General features: G+C 47.0%; 2 non-coding genes across 2 annotated transcripts; one reads left to right on the top strand and one right to left on the bottom strand.

Moving 5' to 3' along the window:
* The first annotated feature begins 3551 nt into the window (after positions 1 to 3551).
* Positions 3552 to 3633, top strand: TRNAS-GCU. The gene has a single exon. It is a non-coding gene; the product is annotated as a tRNA-Ser (tRNA).
* A 7047-nt stretch (positions 3634 to 10680) lies between these two features.
* LOC120393860 lies at positions 10681 to 10897 on the bottom strand. The gene has a single exon (XR_005592147.1). It is a non-coding gene; the product is annotated as a small nucleolar RNA U3 (small nucleolar RNA).
* Positions 10898 to 12168: the final 1271 nt, after the last annotated feature.

The following is a 12168-nucleotide window of genomic DNA, read 5'->3' as shown; positions in this document are numbered from 1 at the left end:
TTCAGCTGACCGCCATATTTGGGGTCGGGAAGGAATTTTCCTCCAGGGAAGATTGGCTATGGCCCTGGAGGTTTTTCGCCTTCCTCCGAAGCATGGGGCAGGGTTCACTTGCTAAGGAGTGGGTGGATCGGCTTATGTGGCCTGCATCTTGCAGGAGGTCAGACTAGATGATCATAATGGTCCCTTCTGATCTTGAATTCTATGATTCTATGATTCTATGATACATAAAGACCCTAGGAGGCCTGCCACTTCTTGGAACCAGGAAACTGGATTGATGTAAAGCTCCACCAGCGAAAGACTGCTTTGGCTCTATGCTAGAAAGACCCTTATTAAGTCCTGGTGACCACCAACAGCGTTGTGCAGTGTCAGAATCCAGGATTTCCTGACCAAAAAGGACATTAAGGACTGACCCTGGTGTAGAAACCAAGAATTATACACTGGCAGGAAGAAATCTGTGGGACCCCTGTTTGAGACTGTGGTATTGATTAGATTTTGGGGTTTATTCTACAGGCTGCACCCTGTGTTTTGGATAAATCCTCCAGCATGTATTGCTCACAAGGGGCTGCCATTAGATTAGTACAACAGAGAGCCTAGGTTGTTTCCTCTGCAAGAAGAGGGAATTGACCAGATCTCTGTGGACTCAGGCCAATAATATAGCAACCATTTGAAATATTCTTAAAAGCTGGGAACATGATACGAAATTGGGCCACCTAGAAAAAGGCCACTAGCCTTATTTTTAAAGCTCAGCTATCCCAAATACAAGCTGGAGTTGGTGGGTTACGTGTCATTTCCACCCTCAGTTCTATGACCCAGAAGTTGCTGAAGGAGATGGTATTGAGAATCACTGAGACTGGGAAGGTATTGCAGTGGGATCTGGTATATTTAGATGGATCTTGAGCACCAGACTTGGCCCACTGCCCTTACAGACTATCAGGAACCATCTGATCTGTAGTCAGGGGGATGACATACTTGGACACTTTCTGGATGGAAGTATGGACATTCACAATGCTCCTTCCGGGCATGTGGACCGGTTAGGGTGGGTGTGGGCTTCCACATACCGAATCCTACCGGGTCCATAGGGAGGATGAATGTGGAACTGAATACCCCAGCTCCCTAGAGTTTAATTGTTTTTTGTCTTCAAAGTATGAGAAAACTCAGCCAAATGTTTGTTGAGTATTCTCAAAGGGGGGGATTGTTGGTGCCATTAGGCATATTCCTAGATAACTCAGGAGGGTAGAAAAACACAGTGTTAATGAAGCTTTTCTGTACCAGGCCTGAAATGGACCAAAGTTATTTTATGCTGGTCTAAGAGTCCCTTTATGTTAAACTCTAGTTGAATTCCTAAGTCAGCATTTAGAATGGAATGTGTAACTGCTCCTTATCAGTGGAACACGGACAGCAGAAGATAGTAAATAGGGGCCCTACTTGTGTTTAGTTTAGGAAAAGGGGAGACAAGGTAATAAATTCAGAAGTAAACCAAGGTAACAGCCTTGAAAAGTTACAAGATGAATTGTTTGCTGTCAAGGATGATTTAATCTGTTTGATGTAATTGTTAACTATACAAAGTGCCTATTATATGGGAGGGGACTAGAAGGGGGGTGAGGGGGCAATGGGGGGTAATGAGAATGCCTTGTTGAAATCATGTATAAGAAGGGACACACAGCTTGTATCTGTGTGTGCAGGATTTGAGGTTGTAAATACCTCCCTGGCACCTTACTTGAGCTCAAATAAACTTTTTCTGCATTCTCCACCCTGGTGTGATAATTAGTGCGACGCACACCGGGCAACGAACCACTGTTTGCTGCCTCAGGCCTTTTTGGGCCGGCAACACTGTGAACTTTAACCAGCCTAAGATGCTAACAGACAGCAAGCAAAATGTGTAACTGTCAGCTGTCTCAGCTTGCAAATGCAGGAGTTTAAAACAGCAGAAGCGGCGGGGAGGAGGGGGAGAGGGGGGAGGAAAATCTGTATGCGTTTGTGCTGTGAAGGCCATAGATAAGCATGCGAATGAGAACTTTTCTAACACGCTGAAATGTAATGTTTAAAGTAACTGCTGTTGGGAAGGGAGGGGTGAGGGGGAAAACCAAACAAAAGGCTTCCACAAACAAGTGGGGTATAAATGCTGGGACCCTGCCTGCGCACGGGTGTGCAGGATTTGAGAATGCTTTTTCTCCCTGGCACCTTATTTGGGCTCAAATAAACCTGGTTTTGCTTCTCCACCCTGGTGTGTCAATTAGTGCTACGCACACTGGGCAATGAACCCTGCTGTTGCTCCGCCTCAGGCTCTTTGAGCTGGCAACAGCTCTTTGGTTATCAGACTCCTGAACTGCAGCTGGATGTGACTCTTGTTCTTCTGCACAGCACAGCTCCTGGAGAAGAGGGATCTGCAAATGTACATTCATATGATACCTTTGTTTAATTGATGAAAACATAAATTGACACTTTGAGGACTGAAACTGATTTCAGCTGATAGACAGCTTTGCTAGGTATTTATGCATTTGGACAGTGAAATGTTGAGTGTTTACATCCATATCAAGCAACCCTGTACAGTGGAGCTCCTGAACAGAATGGAGAATGAAAATGAAAATGTTTTCCTTTTTTAAAAAAAAAGAAAGAAGGTTATAAGAAAACACTGGGGTTTGAATCAAGGACCACTTGATCTGCAATCAAGCACTTTACCACTGAGCTATACTCCCATGATGGCAAAAGTATGGACTCATGATCTCCAGGACTTTAAAGGACAGACCCTCCTTCATCGAGGTCCTTTGCCATTCCCAGGCTACAGATGGTTTTAAAAATGGGGTTTGATTAAACTTGTTAAATGTGGCAAACACCACAGCTTGCACACCCACCGATATAGCTTCTCCCACTGACATAGCTGCCATCTCTTGGGAAGTGGATTAACTACACCCAGAGGAAAACTCTCTCCCATCAGCATAGAGCAGTGGTTCTCAAACTGTGAGTCAGGACCCCAAAGTGGGTCATAACCCTGTTTTAATGGGGTCACCAGGGCTGGCATTAGACTTCTTAGGGCCTGGGGCTGAAGCCAAAAGTCTAACCCCACCACCCAGGGCTGAATCCCTCAAGCTCTGGTTTTGCCCTCCCCCAACTGGATAAGAGGGCACAGTGTGAAATGTTTGGGGACCACTGGTTTAGGGTGATGTTCTCAATCACTTCTATGAAGTCCAATAAAAGCTATTCCTCACCCACCCACCCCTCCATCAGGACCGACTAGGTATGTTCTGCTGCCCTTCACTCATGCAGGAAGGATAATAACATTTCATTCCACTCAATCCTAAAGTGAGTTGTAACCTGCCACCAGCCAAAACTGGTCATTTTTGGGAAAGTGGCCCCATCATGCTGCATATCTAGGCAGAGTAGGTTTGTCTATGCAAACATCGTCTGTTCCTGAAGTCTTTCCCCCAGCTCCTCACTAGATGTGAGGAGGGAGCTCATTCAGCCCCTGCTTCCGCTTAGTATTTAAAAATGCCTTATTGCCCCTGTCTCTGCCGGCCTTAGATTTCTCCTCCTGTCCTTTTCTTTACAGTTCTGATGAGGTGGCCGAGTGGTTAAGGTGATGGACTGCTAATCCATTGTGCTCTGCATGCGTGGGTTCGAATCCCATCTTCATCAGATGCATTTAGTCTTCACCCATCCTTTATAGACAACCATCTCCCCCTTTGGTACAATGACCGATCAAACAATGGTACTTCTTGCAAACAGAAACTCAGAACTCCCTTGCTTTAAATAAAATGTCTAAATCCCAGATTTCTTAAAAAAAATTCTCTAGTGCTGTATTTCTTAGTTTTTATCTCAAAAGGGAACATCCTCATCATCTCCCCCAAACACTCTGGGACCTGCCCAAATTATTAAAATACCCTCAACCTGAGCAAGGCCAGAGCAGTGAACCAGAGCTAGTGTCTAGACCAAGCTGTTCTGAAGGAGGCAACTCAAACATTTTCTCCCTGCTTCCCTTGGCAAGGTCTGACTGAGAAAACAAAATTCCCCAAACTGAAAATTTTCTGCTGAAAAACTAATACTAGTCTGTTTGGGGACTTTGGTTTGCAAGTATTATTGTTATTATTCTCTTCTGATTTCTGAGTCAGTTCAGTCTTTGTCCTCCAGGTGTGTTTCCAGCTGCTGAGTTGTGGGGGAGAGAGGCCAAGTCATGATGTCTCTTCCCCTCTTTCATAGTTTCTTCCAACTTGCTAGGAAGCTCCTTTGTTACCATGTGACTCAAGCAGTGTCCATTGTCGCTGTGCTATCTCGGAGAAGTCTGCATTGTACACGGTTCCTGGGCTAGTCCTTGGGAGTGTGGATCCCGTCAATGGGCCAGCAGCGAGTCTGGCTCCTCCCTTGTCACACCTGAAAGGCTGGTGGGGGGCATTTCCCAAACTCATAACATATCTCAGTAACACACACAGAGCAAAACTTCATAACTTCCCAACCAATGCGAGCACACACAATCCAACACGATATTAATGTTCAACAGATCAAGACTTTTGAAATGACACCTCACCAGGCAGACTTTGTACAAACCATCTCATCATTATATCAGAGTGGTGAATATGGGGCTTGCAGGGTGCTGCTTTGAGCACAGCGTGCCACACCTGGGCTTCCATTGCAGTGGAGACGTACCCTTAGAGTCCATCTCTCCTGGGATAAAGATGGCAGCAGGGCTGGCCTGGGTCATCTGACTTGGGCTCCTGGAGCTAAAGCTGAGGGGCTAAAAACTGTGGTGCAGATATTTGTGTTCACACTGAAGCCTGGGTTCAGAAACCCTCATGGAGCCTCAGAGATTGGGCTCAAGCCCATATGTCTGCACTGTAATTTTATAGAGGTTGGGAGGGAGTTTAGCAAGTGGAAATGGTAAAACCACATTGAGGGAACTGGACCACTGACCTATGAGCTCTTAACACCCAAACTTTCAGTAACTCTATTATCAGTGCCTGTGAGTGTAATTTAAGCCATAGGTCCATCTAGCTCTGAATCTTGTCTTCTGACAGTAGCCAATACCAGGTGCCCCAAAAGCCACTCCTCAAGGTACCACTGGGAGTTGAACCCAGAATCTTTTGTTTACAGGACAGGTGCTTTAATCAGCTAAACTATGACACCTGTGGTTATTTAAGCCATTGTGTCTGCCCACACCTGAATCTCTGCCAATCCCCACTGGGCCCTGACAAGCTTTGCTCATGTTTGGATTCTGTAAAGCAGAGGAGCAGGTGAAGTTTTGGTCCCAAGGTGTGTGTGTGATTCTTTGGACAGGTCTACACTACAAAATTAGGTTGGAGTAATTACATTACTTAGGCTGACAATGCAGTTATATTAACCTAATTCCAGTGTAAATAGCAGCTCAGCTGTCAGAACTTTCTGGAGCTATGAAAGGGGAGGGACCCAACCTCTGTAACAGGAATGCAGGGCAGGTGATTTCACGGCAGGCATGGTGGGATACTGGTGGAGGCCAGTTATGGTGATATAATGACCAGCAGCATTTAGACTGATAATTTGTCACTTTGAGTTTGCTGCAAAAAGCTCTAGACCTCTTGTCAAGGTGGTTTTATTTTGTCACCAAAAGAGGGAAGTTTTGTCCCCAGACGTGGCATTGCAGTGTGTGCACCAGCCACAAGCTGCTGACTGAGGGACTGTTGTGTGTTTTTCACACACCTGAGCAATATAATGATGCTGAAATAACTTTGTAGTGCAGACCTGGCCAAAGACACACACACACACACACACACACACACACACACACACACACACAGAGCCAGCTTGCAAGGAAAACCTCACCTGCTCCTCTGCTTTGCAGAATCCAAACACAAGCAAAGCTTGTCAGGCCCCAGTGGGGATGGCAGGGAGTCCGGTGTGGGCAGACACGGTAGTTTAGCCATAGGTAGGCACCATGGCTTAGCTGCCTAAAGTGCCTGTCTTGTAAACAGGAAATCCTGGGTTCAACTCCTAGTGGTGACTTGTTGTGTAACTCGTGGGGCACCTGGTATTGGCTACTGTCAGAGGACAAAACACAGAGCTAGATGGGCCTTTGGTCCAGCCCAGTATGGCTGTTTAGATTATACTCACAAGCACTGATAACAGAATTACTGAAAGTTTGGGAGTTAAGAGCTGATAGGTCAGTGGTCCAGCTTCTCACAGATGACCCCCCTCCCTCTGGGACAGGGGCAGGTCTGGGCTCTCACAGCAAATGCTCATTGTGGCTGCCAGAATCTGTGAGCGGCTCATTTAGTTTACACCAAGGATTGAGTCCTGCTTCGTGCACCGTGTGTGAGAAAGAAAATCCTAAACCGCCCTTTGAAATAACGAATGCAGCAGGACGTGTTATTGTCCCTGCCCCAAAGCAGACAGACCAATGGAGAAATGCCATTGAGTCCAGGGTAATACTCCACTGCCATTTTACCTTGTTTGCTTGCTAAACTCCCTCCCAACCTCGTGGGGTCCCAGAGCCCGGTATTGACCCTGAGCCGAGAGGTCTACGCTGCAAATTTACCACCCCATGGCCCTAGCCTGGGAGCCTGCACTGGCACGGGGCAGCCCTGGGTGTTTCATTGCAGTGTGGACATAGCCCAGCATTATGTCTACACTGCCATTAACACACCCACGTCACTATTCTCAAGCCCTGGGTCAGTTGATTCAGGCTTGTGGGGCTTGTGCTGCAGGGTTATAAAATTACAGTGTAGACACTTGGGCTTGAGCCCAGCCTCCGAGACCCCATGAGGGGTGAGGGTCTCTGAGCCTGGGCTCCAGTATGAGCTCCAGGATCCCAAATCAGCTCATCCAGGCCAGCCGGGCCAGTGGGATTTTATCACAGTCTAGATGCCCTCTCAGGGTATGTCTACACTGCAATGTAAGCCCAGGGTTAGCAGAAGTCATGTCAGCAGCCCCAACACATAAACATAAACCACGAGGGAAAGACCCACCCCCCAATAAGCTGGACAGTGTCCTTCTCCCTACGGTTCGTAAGTCCAGCAACCAAACGTCCTTTAACATGAGCCATCCCCTCTCTGCACCCCACTCACAGCTGTTGTCCTTAGTCAGAGCAAGCCCAGAGGTGCCTCTGTAGAGTTCACCTGCCATCCTGGGTGGAAAAGGGGGGAAATAAGAAGGCTCCATACTCACTATGTTGTCTAGGGACTCACTCATCTCTTCACAACCACCCTGTCCTAACGTTGGTCTGACACCTAAATTTTAGTATTGAGACCCAGAGCTTGGCCCACTTGGCTTTGGAACCCCTGTCCCCTGCCTAGCAAGTGCTATTGAACTGAGGGTGAGTCCCTCAATCGGGGTCTGCCAAGCACAGTTGTGCTGCCCTTGATTCACACAACAAGGATAAAAACCCTTTATTTCTCCTGCCCCTGTAACATGGAGACTGGGAATCCAACACCAGCCACAAGTGATCATTTCGGCAAGCAACCCAACAGATTTCCAACATATTGTAAAATCCACATGCAGACTCCTACACGAAACCTTGCAAGAAAATCTTCCTGAGGGGGTCTGAAGCACCTGCTGCTGGAGGGAAGGAGGGAGCCATGGGTTGGGATTGAGGGGCTCTGGGAATGGGAGGGGCTGTGGATGGGGATTGAGGGGCACTGGGAATAGGAGGGGGCTGTGGGTTGGGACAGAGGAGAAGGGTGAAGAGGAGCAGGCTCTGATTGGCAGTGAGGAGCAGTGAGCATAGGAGGGACTGAGGGCTGGGATTGAGGGGCACTGGGAAAAGAGGGGACATGGGTTTAGGCTGAAGAGCATCTTCATTTGGGGATCCAGCAGGACAGGGGAAGGCAGCAGGTGATTCTAATTCCTTAGGGATTTTCAGGTGTGTGTGTGTGTGTGTGTGTGTGTGCGTGCGCGCACGCGTGCAGGGGAGGAACATGCTCTATGCCCAGAGACCTTTATTCCTCCAGGGTGCAAGGACAGAGGGGCTGTCAGGAAGTTGCCCTTTCAAACCCACACACAAAAAGGCCCTTCTGAGGAAAGGGAAAATCCTGAAGAGAAAAAGTAACAAAGAGGACATGAGAAAGACAGTTTAAGATCTTGGGGAGTAGTTTATCACCTGACCAGAGACTTGAACTCTGGACCCTCAGATTAAAAGTCTGATGCTTTGCCAACTGATCTAGCCAGGCTGAGAAAGAAACCACACAAGTTGGTGTAGAGGAGAAACTAATCAAGAAAACAAGAGCGGGAAACAATAGGGGAAACCTGCTGCTCTCTCTGGCCCGGTCAATACTACGATTTTATATCAAATTTAGCAGCGTTAAATCGCATTAACCCTGCACCCGTCCACACAATGAAGCCCTTTAGATCGATCTAAAGCGCTCTTAATACCGGTATCTGTACTCCTCCCCGACGAGGGGAGTAGCGCTGAAATCGGTATTGCTATTTCGGATTAGGGTTAGTGTGGCCGCAATTCAATGGTATTGGCCTCTGGGGGCTATCCCACAGTGCACCATTGTGACCACTCTGGACAGCAATCTGAACTCGGATGCACTGGCCAGGTTGACAGGAAAAGCCTCGTGAACTTTTGAATTTAATTTCCTGTTTGCCCAGCATGGAGTGCCGATCAGCACAGGTGACCATGCAGTCCCAGAATCCAAAAAGAGCTCCAGCATGGACCGTACGGGAGATACTGAAGCTGATCTCTGTATGGGGAGATGAATCTGTTCTATCAGAACTCTGTTCCAAAAGACAAAATGCAAAAGCATTTGAAAAAATCTCCAAGGCCATGATAGACAGAGGCCACAACAGGGACTCAACAGAGTGCTGAAACTTAAGAGCTGAGAGCTGAGACAAGTGTACCAGAAAGCCAAAGAATGAAATGGACGCTCATGGAGGGAGGGGCAACTGACGTCTGTAGCTATCCCACAGTTCCTGCACTCTCCGAAAACAATTTGAATTATTGGCTGAGTTCCCAAAGCCTAAAGGGTCAAAAATATTGTCGCAGGTGGTTCAGGGTATATGTTGTCCCCCTCCCTCCCCATGAAAGCAAAGGGAAAAAAATCATTTCTTGCCTTTTTTTCCAATGTCGCTGTATGTCTACTGGATGGTGCTGGCAGATGTGGTGCTGCAGCACTACACAGCAGTGTCCCCTTCCCTTCTCTAGATGGTATGGTAGGACTGATATCCCTCATCGTTGTCCCATGAGTGCTCCTGGCAGGTCTTGGTGAGGTCAGTTGGGGGTGCCTGGGCAAAAATGGGAATGATTCTCAGGTAATTCTCTTCTTTAAGCTTTGTCTAATGGAGATTCAGTCCTGCCTGGAATATCATAGCAGCTGGAGGCTTCTCTCCCCTCCCCACTTTGAACTCTACTTGCAGAGGCAATAAAGTCAGTGTTGTTTCAAATTCCTGCATTCTTTATTACTTCATCACACAAATGGGGGGATAACTGCCACGGTAGCCCAGGAGGGGTGGGGGAGGAGGAAGCAATGGATGGGGTTGTTGCAGGGGCACCCCCTAGAATGGCATGCAGCCCATCATTTCTGCAGGATGTCTGGGGCTCTGAGCTGGAACGACCGTTTGTCTCTCTGGTTCTTTAGGAGGCTTGCCTGATAGTCTAGGCAGGACTGACTCTCCCTTCAGACAAAACTTAAAGAAGAGAATGACCTGGGGAGTCATTCCCATTTTTGTCCATATACCCCTGGCCAACCTCACCTAGGCCGGCCAGGAGCATCCAGGACAGCAGCAGACAGTACAGTATAACTGGTAACTATCATTGTAAACTTGCAAAGCAGCAGATGGTACAGTATGGCTGGTAACCATCTTTGTTAACTTGCAAAAAGCAAGGGAATGCTGCTGTGTAGTGTTACAGTACCGCGTCTGTCAGCACCATCCAGTAGACATAAAGTGACGGTGACAAAAGGCTGAACGGGTTCCATGATTGCCGTGCTATGGCGTCTGCTCAGGCAATCCAGGGAAAAGGGCGCAAAATGATTGTCTGCCGTTGATTTCACAGAGGGAGGATTGACTGATGACATTTACTCAGAATCACCCGTGATGCTGTTTTTGCCCCATCATGCACTGGTATCTCAACCCAGAATTCCAATGGGTGGGGGAGACTGTGGGAACTGTGGGATAGCTACCCACAGTGCAATGCTCCAGAAATCGATGCTAACCTCGGTACATGGATGCACACCGCCGAATTAATGTGCTTAGTGTGGCCGCGTGCACTTGACTTTATATAATATGTTTCCAAAAACCGGTTTCTGTAAAATCAGAATAATCCCATAGTGTAGACATACCCTGAGACAGCTTTAGAACCCTCTACACACTATACGGCCAAGAGACAGCTACTCTCAGATCCTGTGTGGATTGTCTGATGGGCTTGGGGCCAAGAGCAAACTGCGTACCCCCTGCCAGAGCAGGAGAAGTAAAAATAGGGGCTTCCCAAAAAATGGGACAGGAAGAAGAGAGAAGTGGAGAGGCAAATGGAAAAGGAAAAGAACGTGCAGACACAGGACCCTACCTAAATACTGAAATAGATTACAAGAAAAAAAAGAGAGAGCAGCATAAAGAAATCTTTAAACTCTTTCAGTAAGTACTGAACTAGAAACTTCTAAAACACCATTTTCACACTACCTTTACTTTTTTTAAAGAGAACTGAAGAAAAGCTTTAAACAAGTTCAGATAACAGAAAAAAAAAACAAAACATTTATTTTTAAATTTGTTTTATAAGAACTAACCACTCAGTTTGTGTTCTCTTCTTCTCAGCTTCCCAAAAGGAAAGCAAAAACACTCATCAATAGCAGATAGCAGATGCATTAAAGCAACACTGTCCACTCACTTCATGCTCAGAAGCGACCACTTTAACTTCTCATCGTGGTTAGCAAAGTCAGACACTTTCAACCACACTTCTCTAGTTACAAACTATAGAAATGATCCCTGAAAGTACAGTCTTAACAAAGCTGTGCTCGGCTACACACCCAGGCTAATGTGCGCAAGCTTTATTCCCACGGTGAATGTTTTCATACAAGGGGTTTCACCCCCAGCGAATTAGAGAACAAAAATCTAAAACCAGGTCCCCATTTCATTAAGCACAATTGAGACAGCTTTAGAACACTGTCCATTAGAAGATGTTTATGTTGCTATTTACAGACACACACCTCCTGATTAGCATGTGGAGCTCCTAGCAACTAATCAAACCCTCTTGCTTTGGGATACCTCTCACAGGCTCCTCCGTACCACATGACAGCCTGTCAGGCACAGACAATGCGGACAGGTCAGCCCTTTCTAGCATGCTCCTCAGCTGTTTCTCTCTGGCTTGCTCTCAAATTCATCTGCACTAGAAGTTTTTGCAGGGTTCTATGTTACCGGTGGTACCTGCACTAAATCAGTGGCTCTCAACCTTTAGAGACACCTGTACCCCTTTCAGGAGTCTGATTTCTCTTGCATTCCCCCAAGTTTTACCTCACTTAAAAACTACTTGCTTACATAATCAGATGCAATATTTATAAAATAAATCACTTGAATATAAGTATTGTACTTACATTTCAGTGTATAGTATAGAGAACAGTATAAACAAATCAATGTATGAATTTTAATTTGTTACAAATTTGCTAGTGCTTTCTATGTAGTCTGTTGTAAAACTAGGCAAATATCTAGATGAGTTGATGTACCCACTGGAAAACCATTGGATACCCCTGTTTGAGAACCACAGCACTAAATCACCCTTACTTTTAGAACTGGTGCCACTTGACCCAAGGCATTGTGAACCATTTCAGTGCTAGTAGACAGTGGCAACACAGCTGCACTAGGTCTGTTGTTCCTCCCTGCACAATTCCCACTTGGAAAGAAGATCTCTTCTGGTCTGCCCCTATTTACTATTGTGAGCTGCATAGGCAACTTTCTCTGTGTTATGTGAGCACCATTCACACAATATATATACTACCTCTGCAGCCATGGGTGGCGGGGGAGCCCCCACAGCCCCACACCACTGTATATGGACCCTGCAGCTCCCAGCTCCTACAAGTAGACCCCAGAGCTCCCAGCCGCTGTGAGCGGACCCAGGATTTCCCAGCAGGCATTGATGGCGTGAGGACCCTGCAGCCCCACGTCATTGCTAATAGACTCTGCAGCTCCTTGGAGCTCCCAGCTGACACAGGCAAGCGAGGGAGCCCCCAGCTCTCAGACACCGCAGGCAGAGCCTGGAGTGCGCAGTCACCATGGGGG

Source organism: Mauremys reevesii, unplaced genomic scaffold (genome assembly GCF_016161935.1).
Source record: "Mauremys reevesii isolate NIE-2019 unplaced genomic scaffold, ASM1616193v1 Contig35, whole genome shotgun sequence".
NCBI classification, from domain to species: Eukaryota; Metazoa; Chordata; order Testudines; family Geoemydidae; genus Mauremys; species Mauremys reevesii.
Note: the sequence above shows the minus strand (reverse complement) of the source record. Positions and strands in the feature narration are given on the sequence as shown.